This window comes from Anomaloglossus baeobatrachus, chromosome 6, assembly GCF_048569485.1.
Source record: "Anomaloglossus baeobatrachus isolate aAnoBae1 chromosome 6, aAnoBae1.hap1, whole genome shotgun sequence".
NCBI lineage: Eukaryota > Metazoa > Chordata > Amphibia > Anura > Aromobatidae > Anomaloglossus > Anomaloglossus baeobatrachus.
The window spans coordinates 25,338,746-25,351,830 of record NC_134358.1 but is presented as its reverse complement, the minus strand read 5'-3'; positions in this window follow the sequence as shown (position 1 = coordinate 25,351,830).

Sequence of the window (13,085 nt, the reverse complement as noted above, 5' to 3'; positions counted from 1 at the left end):
CCCCCCATTACTGCCTGCACAGTGCCCCCCATTACTGCCTGCACAGTGCCCCACATTACTGCCTGCACAGTGCCCCACACTACTGCCTGCACAGTGCCCCCCATTACTGCCTGCACAGTGCCCCACATTACTGCCTGCACAGTGCCCCCCATTACTGCCTGCACAGTGCCCCCCATTACTGCCTGCACAGTGCCCCACATTACTGCCTGCACAGTGCCCCCCATTACTGCCTGCACAGTGCCCCACATTACTGCCTGGACAGTGCCCCACACTACTGCCTGCACAGTGCCCCCCATTACTGCCTGCACAGTGCCCCACACTACTGCCTGCACAGTGCCCCCCATTACTGCCTGTACAGTGCCCCACATTACTGCCTGCACAGTGCCCCACACTACTGCCTGCACAGTGCCCCCCATTACTGCCTGCACAGTGCCCCACACTACTGCCTGCACAGTGCCCCCCATTACTGCCTGCACAGTGCCCCCCATTACTGCCTGCACAGTGCCCCCCATTACTGCCTGCACAGTGCCGCACATTACTGCCTGCACAGTGCCCCACACTACTGCCTGCACAGTGCCCCCCATTACTGCCTGCACAGTGCCCCACACTACTGCCTGCACAGTGCCCCACACTACTGCCTGCACAGTGCCCCACCCTACTGCCTGCACAGTGCCCTACACTACTGCCTGCACAGTGCCCCACATTACTGCCTGAACAGTGCCCCACACTACTGCCTGCACAGTGCCCCCCATTACTGCCTGCACAGTGCCCCACATTACTGCCTGCACACTGCCCCACACTACTGCATGCACAGTGCCCCACATTACTGCCTGCACAGTGCCCCACATTACTGCCTGCACAGTGCCCCACACTACTGCCTGCACAGTGCCCCCCATTACTGCCTGCACACTGCCCCACACTACTGCCTGCACAGTGCCCCACATTACTGCCTGCACAGTGCCCCACATTACTGCCTGCACAGTGCCCCACTTACTGCCTGCACAGTGCCCCACACTACTACCTGCACAGTGCCCCACACTACTACCTGCACAGTGCCCCACACTACTGCCTGCACAGTGCCCCACACTACTACCTGCACAGTGCCCCACACTACTGCCTGCACAGTGCCCCACATTACTGCCTGCACAGTGCCCCCCATTACTGCCTGCACAGTGCCCCACACTACTGCCTGCACAATGCCCCACACTACTGCCTGCACAGTGCCCCCCATTACTGCCTGCACAGTGCCCCACACTACTGCCTGCACAGTGCCCCACACTACTGCCTGCACAGTGCCCCCCATTACTGCCTGCACAGTGCCCCACACTACTACCTGCACAGTGCCCCACACTACTGCCTGCACAGTGCCCCCCATTACTGCCTGCACAGTGCCCCACACTACTGCCTGCACAGTGACCCACACTACTGCCTGCACAGTGCCCCACACTACTACCTGCACAGTGCCCCACACTACTGCCTGCACAGAGCCCCACACTACTGCCTGCACAGTGCCCCACACTACTGCCTGCACAGTGCCCCCCATTACTGCCTGCACAGTGCCCCCCATTACTGCCTGCACAGTGCCCCACACTACTGCCTGCACAGTGCCCCCCATTACTGCCTGCACACTGCCCCACACTACTGCCTGCACAGTGCCCCCCATTACTGCCTGCACAGTGCCCCACACTACTACCTGCACGGTGCCCCACACTACTGCCTGCACAGTGCCCCCCATTACTGCCTGCACAGTGCCCCACACTACTGCCTGCACAGTGCCCCACACTACTGCCTGCACAGTGCCCCCCATTACTGCCTGCACAGTGCCCCACACTACTACCTGCACAGTGCCCCACACTACTGCCTGCACAACAGTGCCCCACACTACTACCTGCACAGTGCCCCACACTACTGCCTGCACAGTGCCCCACACTACTGCCTGCACAGTGCCCCCCATTACTGCCTGCACAGTGCCCCCCATTACTGCCTGCACAGTGCCCCACACTACTGCCTGCACAGTGCCCCCCATTACTGCCTGCACATTGCCCCCCATTACTGCCTGCACAGTGCCCCCTATTACTGCCTGCACAGTGCCCCCCCATTACTGCCTGCACAGTGCCCCCCATTACTGCCTGCACAGTGCCCCCCATTACTGCCTGCACAGTGCCTCCCATTACTGCCTGCACAGTGCCCCCCATTACTGCCTGCACAGTGCCCCACACTACTGCCTGCACAGTGCCCCCACTTACTGCCTGCACAGTGCCCCCCATTACTGCCTGCACAGTGCCCCACACTACTGCCTGCACAGTGCCCCCCATTACTGCCTGCACAGTGCCCCACACTACTGCCTGCACAGTGCCCCCCATTACTGCCTGCACAGTGCCCCCCATTACTGCCTGCACAGTGCCCCCCATTACTGCCTGCACAGTGCCCCCTATTACTGCCTGCACAGTGCCCCCCATTACTGCCTGCACAGTGCCCCCCATTACTGCCTGCACAGTGCCCCCCATTACTGCCTGCACAGTGCCCCCCATTACTGCCTGCACAGTGCCCCCCATTTCTGCCTGCACAGTGCCCCACACTACTGCCTGCACAGTGCCCCACACTACTACCTGCACAGTGCCCCACACTACTGCCTGCACAGTGCCCCACACTACTACCTGCACACTGCCCCACATTACTGCCTGCACAGTGCCCCACATTACTGCCTGCACACTACTACCTGCACAGTGCCCCACACTACTGCCTGCACAGTGCCCCACATTACTGCCTGCACAGTGCCCCATATTACTGCCTGCACACTGCCCCACACTACCTGCACAGTGCCCCACTTTACTGCCTGCACAGTGCCCCACACTACTACCTGCACAGTGCCCCACACTACTATCTACATACACAGTGCCCCACACTACTGCCTGCACAGTGCCACACAGTAATGCCAGCCACAGTGCCAACATACGAGAGTAATATCTCAATGCCCCTATAATAGTGCTACACAGTGTAAACTTGAGTGTAATACCACAGTGCCTCCATAACAGTAACAGTCAGTGTCCCATGCTAGTGCCAGTCGGTGTCCTATTTTAGTGCCTGCATGGCACCAACACAGCAGTGCCCGACCACAGTGTTAACATAATAATTGTGTATTGCATTAGTGCCCTATATTAGTGCCCGACACAACACCCCCATCGCCATCGTAGTAGAAGAATTGCCGGCACTTCCTAAACGGAAGGTCTGAACTGGTGCAAAGTGAACATAGCATCCATTATCCAAAAGAAGAATTGCACTCAAGTGAAAGGAGGGAAAAATAAGTGAAAGATGAAAATAGTGAATATTGAAATGAGAATATGCATTGCTGCTCAGAAACCCCCGTCGTAGTGTCATTAGAATGACAACATAACCGTACCCTACCATGAAGCCCCATACTGGTGGCAATCACAGTCCCCCAAGTAATATTTGTACAGTGCCTCCATAGTAGTGGCGCCATAGTTGTGTCAGGGTAAAACCATAGTACCCCCATACTAGTGCTTGCAAAGTGTCACGGTCGTCTCAGATGACGTTTCCCGTAAGGTCCATATAGAAGGGGCTGATTGGACAACTAAACCGCTAAAAATCAATGTGACCATAAAACAAAATCCCGTCTGTCCGGTGAAGCATCAAGTAGAAAAGTCCGGTCCGGATCGTCACTTCACATTCCTGACGGGCGCAGATGTTTTTAGTGGTAAATATCGATGTTTGTAAACTCGGCGCTTGTTCTGCTCCCGGTGAATTTATGGGCCACATTACAAATCTGACAGCCACTGATGTTTTTTTCATTTGAATAATTATGCCATTAAGAACATGACACACAACATCCATTACCGCATGTGTGACGCAATATGAGCACGGAAGAAGACAGCAGCGCCGCGCAGGGGCCCCACACGGAGAGCACTGTGCGAGCTAATGGCACATGTCAGATCTTGGCCCAACTATGATATAAATGACACCAGAACGCCCATTACCACCACCATTAAGGAAGACAAGCAAACGAGGGGGATAAAGCACAAAAAAGATACCCCACCTTGTGGAGACTGCACCTGTACCTACCCCACGTAGTGGAGAGCTGCTCCAGCTGAGGAGAACTTGCCTCCAAACCATAGCTTTTCACAAAGGTTGGCAGTGTCAACCATAAGGAGGACTTTTCATTTGCTTTTGTCATCTCCTCCAATTGCTGCTGGTCCACTGATTCCAAAACAGTTTTTCTTTTTCCTCTGCTCCAAAGTTATCCAAAATGGTGCACAAGGTGCCTTCAACCAACTGGGCGGACACCATAGATGCTCTCTGTGGGCATTTGCTCTCTCTAGACTCATTCTGGCCAATCAAAATACAGCCACTCCCATGAAGAACTGAGGTACACGCCCATTTGCTTGAAGATAAAATTGTCCGAACTCTTAAAGTAGATTATCTCTGAAATGCTGGAGAGTTTCAGAGAATTATATACCGGGTATGCAAGAGATCAGCCAGAACCTAAGGAAGAAAACCCAATGTGGGTCCATCAGGAACTGCTCATCAGCTAAAGGCCACACAGGCAGCCGGAACTACAAAGAGATCACTGCTGGAAGTAGCTTTTCACTTCTCTGAGCGTTTTGGTTATTGGTCTTTGAGGCTCAGTGTGATGTCACGTCACCCTCATAATGACACCACTTGTCCTAGTCACAAGACCATGTCAGCTTGGTTCTTCAAGTATCAACCATGTTAGAATCCCTTGTGATAAGCAATGATGTCCTAAAAAGTCCTATCTCCTCTTTCACAATAGATATACCATGGTGGAAAGTGCAAGTAAATCAGTAAAGAAAAAGATCTTAATTGGAGAAAGGTTATTTTAATATCGGCCATACTAGGTTTCTCAACTTTTATTGGGCTAGAGGACCTACTGTTATACTGATGGGATAGAGGATCTGTGGTGGTACTGATTGGTTGGAGGACCTGTGGTGATACTGATGGCCTGGACAATCTGTGGTGATACTGATGGTCTGGTCAAGCTGTGGTGATACTGATGGTCTGGGCAAGCTGTGGTGATACTGATGGTCTGGGAAAGCTGTGGTGATACTGATGTTCTGGGCAAGCTGTGGTGATACTGATGGCCTGGGGAAGCTGTGGTGATACTGATGGTCTGGGCAAGCTGTGGTGATACTGATGGTCTGGGCAAGCTGTGGTGATACTGATGGTCTGGGCAAGCTGTGGTGATACAGATGGTCTAGGCAAGCTGTGGTGATACTGATGGGCTGGGAAACCTATGGCTGTACGTGTTGTTAAACTAAATAGTTGGAGGAATTGTGACTATAGTGATGGCATAGAACACCTGTTGTTATAGTTCTGGGTGGAGGACCTGCAGATGTACTGATGGGCTAGAATATCTGTGGTTATAGTGTAGGGCTGGAGGATCTGTGACTATACTGATGGCCTAGAGAACCTGTAGATCTACTGATAGGCTAGAGGACCTGTGGTTATATGAGTTGGACAGAACACCTATTATCATACTGATGGGCTGGAGGACATGTGGCTGTACTTATGGACTGGACAATTGGTTGTATTACTGATGGACCAGAGAACCTGTAGTTTCACTAATTTGCAAGAGGAGTGGTGGTTATACTAATGGGCTGAAGGACATGTAGCTTTACTGACGAATTGTTGGACTGATGGTAATACTGATGAGCTAGAGGACCTGTAGATATACTGATGGCCTAGAGGACCTGCGGTAATATGAGTTGTAGAGAAGACCTATTATTATTCTGATGGGTTGGAGGACATGTGGTTCTACTGATGGACTGGAGCACTGGTGGTTGTACTGAGCTGTAGGATCTGTAGATATACTAATGGGCGGAAGGGGAAGACATGTGGTTGTATTTATGGACTTGAGGACCTTTGGTTATACTAATGGGATGAAGAACCTAGGATTGTATTGATAGACTAGAGGGCCTGTAGGTACACTGATGGGCGGGGGGACTTGTGGTTATACCAATGGTCTGCAGGACATGTGGTTTTACTGATGAACTGGAAGACCAATAGTTCTGCTGATAAGCTAGAGGATTTGTAGATATACGTGGTGTGGTTGTACTTGTGGACCTTTGGTTACACTAATGGTATGAAGGACCTATGATTGTACTGATGGACTAAGGGATGTGTGGTTATGTATTACCACAGCTCTCCCAGACCATCAGTATCACCACAGCTCTAGTCCATCTGTATATCAACATGTATTCCTGCCCATGAGTTTTACTACAGGTCCTTCTGCCCATCAGCATCACCACAACTACCCAAGACCATTAACGTCACCACAACTCCTCTAGTCAATCAGCATCACTACAGCTTCTTCAGTCCTGTGGTGATACTGCTGGGTGAGAAAATTGTGGTGACAATTATGGACTGAAGGAGCTGTGATGATACTGATGAGCTGGGGGAGCTGTAGTGATACTGATGAGCTGGAGGGCCAGTGGTGATTCTGATGGCCTTTGGAAGCTGTGGTGATACTGAGGGGCTGGAGGACCTGTAGTGATACTGATGGTCTGGAGGACCTGTAGTGATACTGATGGGCTGGAGGACCGTTGAGGATACTGTTGGTCTTGGGGAGCTGTGGTGATACTGATGGGCTGGGGGAGCTGTGGTGATACTGATGGGGTGGGGGAGCTGTGGTGATACTGTTGGTCTTGGGGAGCTGTGGTGATACTGATGGGCTGGGGGAGCTGTGGTGATACTGATGGGGTGGGGGAGCTGTGGTGATACTGATGGGCTGGGGGAGCTGTGGTGATACTGATGGGCTGGGGGAGCTGTGGTGATACTGATGGGCTGGAGGACTATTGGGGATAGTGATGGTCTGTGGGAGCTGTGGTGATACTGATGGGCTGGGGAAGCTGTGGTGATACTGAAGCGCTGGAAAACCTGTGGTGATACTAATGGGCTGGGGGAGCTGTGGTGATACTGACGGGCTGGAGGATCTCTTGTGATACTGCTGGACTGGATGACATGTGGTGATAGTGACGGTCTGGGGGAGCTGTGGTGATACTGATGGTTTGGAGGACCTGTGGTGATACTGATGGGCTGGAGGACCAGTGGTAATACTGAGATGCTGGATGACCTGTAGTGATACTGATGGGCTGGAGGATCTGTGGTGATACTGATGGTTTGGAGGACCGGTGGTGATACTGATGGGCTGGAGGACCTGTGGTGATACTGAGGGGCTGGAGGACCTGTGGTGATACTGATGGTTTGGAGGTCCTGTGGTGATACTGAGATGCTGGATGACCTGTGGTGATACTGATGGGCTGGAGGACCTGTGGTGATGCTGATGATTTGGAGGACCTGTGGTGATACTGATGGGCTGGAGGACCTGTGGTGATACTGATGGTTTGGAGGACCTGTGGTAATACTGATGGGCTGGAGGACCTGTGGTGATACTGATGGACTGGAGGACCTGTGGTGATACTGAGACGCTGGAGGACCTGTGGTGATACTGATGGGCTGGAGGACCTGTGGTGATACTGATGGTTTGGAGGACCTGTGGTGATACTGAGATGCTGGATGACCTGTGGTGATACTGATGGTTTGGAGGACCGGTGGTGATATTGAGATGCTGGAGGACCTGTGGTGATACTGATGGGCTGGAGGACCTGTGCTGATACTGATGGGCTGGAGGACCTGTGGTGATACTGATGGTTTGGAGGACCTGTGGTAATACTGATGGGCTGGAGGACCTGTGGTGATGTTGATGGTTTGGAGGACCTGTGGTGATACTGATGGGCTGGAGGACCTGTGGTGATACTGATGGTTTGGAGGACCTGTGGTAATACTGATGGGCTGGAGGACCTGTGGTGATACTGATGGGCTGGAGGACCTGAGGAGATACTGATTGTTTGGAGGACCTGTGGTGATATTGAGATGCTGGAGGACCTGTGGTGATACTGATGGTTTGGAGGACCGGTGGTGATATTGAGATGCTGGAGGACCTGTGGTGATACTGATGGGCTGGAGGACCTGTGGTGATATTGAGATGCTGGAGGACCTGTGGTGATGCTGATTGTTTGGAGGACCTGTGGTGATATTGAGATGCTGGAGGACCTGTGGTGATGCTGATTGTTTGGAGGACCTGTGGTGATATTGAGATGCTGGAGGACCTGTGGTGATGCTGATTGTTTGGAGGACCTGTGGTGATATTGAGATGCTGGAGGACCTGTGGTGATGCTGATTGTTTGGAGGACCGGTGGTGATATTGAGATGCTGGAGGACCTGTGGTGATACTGATGGGCTGGAGGACCTGTGCTGATACTGATGGGCTGGAGGACCTGTGGTGATACTGATGGTTTGGAGGACCTGTGGTAATACTGATGGGCTGGAGGACCTGTGGTGATACTGATGGGCTAGAGGACCTGTGGTGATGCTGATGGTTTGGAGGACCTGTGGTGATACTGATGGGCTGGAGGACCTGTGGTGATACTGATGGTTTGGAGGACCTGTGGTAATACTGATTGTTTGGAGGACCTGTGGTGATATTGAGATGCTGGAGGACCTGTGGTGATGCTGATGGTTTGGAGGACCTGTGGTAATACTGATGGTTTGGAGGACCTGTGGTAATACTGATGGGCTGGAGGAGCTGTGGTGATACTGATGGGCTGGAGGACCTGAGGTGATACTGATTGTTTGGAGGACCTGTGGTGATATTGAGATGCTGGAGGACCTGTGGTGATACTGATGGTTTGGAGGACCTGTGGTAATACTGATGGGCTGGAGGACCTGTGGTAATACTGATGGGCTGGAGGACCTGTGGTGATACTGATGGGCTGGAGGACCTGAGGTGATACTGATGGTTTGGAGGACCTGTGGTGATATTGAGATGCTGGAGGAACTGTGGTAATACTGATGGGCTGGAGGACCTGTGGTGATGCTGATGATTTGGAGGACCTGTGGTGATGCTGATGGTTTGGAGGACCGGTGGTGATACTGAGATGCTGGAGGACCTGTGGTGATACTGATGGTTTGGAGGACCGATGGTGATATTGAGATGCTGCAGGACCTGTGGTGATACTGATGGTTTGGAGGACCGGTGGTGATATTGAGATGCTGGAGGACCTGTGGTGATACTGATGGTTTGGAGGACCGGTGGTGATATTGAGATGCTGGAGGACCTGTGGTGATGCTGATTGTTTGGAGGACCGGTGGTGATATTGAGATGCTGGAGGACCTGTGGTGATACTGATGGGCTGGAGGACCTGTGCTGATACTGATGGGCTGGAGGACCTGTGGTGATACTGATGGTTTGGAGGACCTGTGGTAATACTGATGGGCTGGAGGACCTGTGGTGATACTGAAGGACTGGAGGACCTGTGGTGATACTGAGACGCTGGAGGACCTGTGGTAATACTGATGGGCTGGAGGACCTGTGGTGATACTGAGATGCTGGATGACCTGTGGTGATACTGATGGTTTGGAGGACCGGTGGTGATATTGAGATGCTGGAGGACCTGTGGTGATACTGATGGGCTGGAGGACCTGTGCTGATACTGATGGGCTGGAGGACCTGTGGTGATACTGATGGTTTGGAGGACCTGTGGTAATACTGATGGGCTGGAGGACCTGTGGTGATACTGATGGGCTAGAGGACCTGTGGTGATGCTGATGGTTTGGAGGACCTGTGGTGATACTGATGGGCTGGAGGACCTGTGGTGATACTGATGGTTTGGAGGACCTGTGGTAATACTGATGGGCTGGAGGACCTGTGGTGATACTGATGGGCTGGAGGACCTGAGGTGATACTGATTGTTTGGAGGACCTGTGGTGATATTGAGATGCTGGAGGACCTGTGGTGATGCTGATGGTTTGGAGGACCTGTGGTAATACTGATGGTTTGGAGGACCTGTGGTAATACTGATGGGCTGGAGGAGCTGTGGTGATACTGATGGGCTGGAGGACCTGAGGTGATACTGATTGTTTGGAGGACCTGTGGTGATATTGAGATGCTGGAGGACCTGTGGTGATACTGATGGTTTGGAGGACCTGTGGTAATACTGATGGGCTGGAGGACCTGTGGTAATACTGATGGGCTGGAGGACCTGTGGTGATACTGATGGGCTGGAGGACCTGAGGTGATACTGATGGTTTGGAGGACCTGTGGTGATATTGAGATGCTGGAGGACCTGTGGTAATACTGATGGGCTGGAGGACCTGTGGTGATGCTGATGATTTGGAGGACCTGTGGTGATGCTGATGGTTTGGAGGACCGGTGGTGATACTGAGATGCTGGAGGACCTGTGGTGATACTGATGGTTTGGAGGACCGATGGTGATATTGAGATGCTGGAGGACCTGTGGTGATACTGATGGTTTGGAGGACCTGTGCTGATACTGATGGGCTGGAGGACCTGTGGTGATACTGATGGTTTGGAGGACCTGTGGTAATACTGATGGGCTGGAGGACCTGTGGTGATACTGATGGGCTGGAGGACCTGAGGTGATACTGATTGTTTGGAGGACCTGTGGTGATATTGAGATGCTGGAGGACCTGTGGTGATGCTGATGGTTTGGAGGACCTGTGGTGATACTGATGGTTTGGAGGACCGGTGGTGATATTGAGATGCTGGAGGACCTGTGGTGATGCTGATGGTTTGGAGGACCTGTGCTGATACTGATGGTTTGGAGGACCGGTGGTGATACTGAGATGCTGGAGGACCTGTGGTGATACTGATGGTTTGGAGGACCGGTGGTGATACTGAGATGCTGGAGGACCTGTGGTGATGCTGATGGTTTGGAGGACCGGTGGTGATATGGAGATGCTGGAGGACCTGTGGTGATGCTGATGGTTTGGAGGACCTGTGCTGATACTGATGGTTTGGAGGACCGGTGGTGATATTGAGATGCTGGAGGACCTGTGGTGATACTGATGGTTTGGAGGACCTGTGCTGATACTGATGGTTTGGAGGACCGGTGGTGATATTGAGATGCTGGAGGACCTGTGGTGATACTGATGGTTTGGAGGACCTGTGGTGATGCTGATGGTTTGGAGGACCGGTGGTGATATTGAGATGCTGGAGGACCTGTGGTGATGCTGATGGTTTGGAGGACCTGTGGTGATACTGATGGGCTGGAGGACCTGTGGTGATACTGATGGTTTGGAGGACCGGTGGTGATATTGAGATGCTGGAGGACCTGTGGTGATACTGATGGTTTGGAGGACCTGTGGTGATACTGATGGTTTGGAGGACCTGTGGTGATATTGAGATGCTGGAGGACCTGTGGTGATGCTGATGGTTTGGAGGACCTGTGGTGATAACTTGTGCCCTTCGCATAGAGTGCTAGGATAGTCACTACTGCAGCACAGACGGTGGAGTGTGCTCTGCCTCTGGAGTAATCATATATCTGAATTTCAGGACCATGGAAAGATAAATATTGTAGGCGCTCATTACTTCCTGTAATTACGCGGAGCTTGGTGGAGGCTGGAGACAGATTTTCTTTGCGTCTGGGGCACACGGTGAGAACGCAGCAGTGTGAACGGCGCCATGTTCCCTGTCTCTATAGAATTTCAATTACTTTCAATTCAATTGTAAGTCACCAGCGGCCGTGGAAATGTAAGAACTCGTGCAAACGCCACAAGATCATTGTCCACTGTTTTCTTTTCTCTTTATTGCAGATGCCCTTTAATTCTGGAGAATTCAGAGATTTGTAGTCACTGTGTGGTCCCATCCTAATCTGCATCACAACGGATTAAGGTATTCCACTTTCTACAAAGCAATCTCATGCCATTTCTGACCGTTATATAACTTGCATCCTCTATTTTTCACTGGTTTTCGCCTCTGCAGGTTCCATCTCTAATGTTCAGTTGTCTCAGAGCTAGTGGGTGGAGAATAGCTACTATGATGTCTCTCATACACAGCACACACAGACACGAGGGATTCCTGCTCTCCTCTCTCTGTGCAGCACATGCTCAGTAGCAGCAGCAGTGTGGAGGACAATATCCAGCAGTACTCAGCAGTATAGCTGTGAATACACTCTAGGGTGAGAGAAAACACTTACTAGAAAGCAGTCTGTCTTTCCCTCTCCATTGGATTCAGTGGACAGCTGTAATCTGAGGACACATGGTGTTTGGCTTTTAAGTCACTGAGTATCATGGTAGGATCTGACGCTGTTCACACTGAAGAATGACACTCCACACTGCCTTCTCTGGTGCTTCTGAGTTGCACAGGCTCGGGCGTCGACCAGCTGTATGCTCATTAGTGATTGGACTTGCAGGAGTTAATCTCTGCTGGCTACCTCTTGGATCACATGTTGTGGGAAACCTATCGCAGTTACGCCCCATTTTTTTAAGATGGTGGAGCCTATCTTCCCATGCCAACTATAGCTTTTACTAAACCGGTTCGTGTGCTGTTGTGTTCCACTTGCTGGTGTATTATTGCGTGCTGCTTGGTGTGCTGTGGAAGTCATCTCATTGTCTGGTTATTTTCTCCCTGCTCTTTATTTCCTCCTTATCACATATTACCTAATATCTCCATGTGTGGTAGCTGTGTGCTAGAGTTTTTGGTTTCCTCGTTTGTCTATATCTATGGGATTCTACCACTCCTGTTCCGGTCCTCCCTTCGGTTGGGGGAGTGGAGGTATAAGATCAGGGCTTACCAGGAACAGGACAAGGAAGGCGACCCAGACATCTTCACCACTACAGGTATCTCTGGTATGAGGGTCAGACTCTTTATTTCCTCCTTATCATGTATTGTATTATATCCTCGTATGTGCTAGCTGTGTGATATAGTTTTTTTGTTTCCCTATTTGTCTATATCTGTGGGTTCCACTACTCCTGTCCTTCCCTGGGTTGGGGGAGTGGAGGTATAAGATCAGGGTTTACCAGGAACAGGACAAGGAAGGCGGCCCAGACATCTTCATCACTACAGGTATCTCTGGGATGAGGGTTAGACTCTTTATTTCCACCTTATCACGTATTGTATTATATCCTCGTATGTGCTAGCTGTGTGATATAGTTTTTTGTTTCCCTGTTTGTCTATATCTGTGGGTTCCACTACTCCTGTCCTTCCCTGGGTTGGGGGAGTGAAGGTATAAGATCAGGGCAAGGAAGGC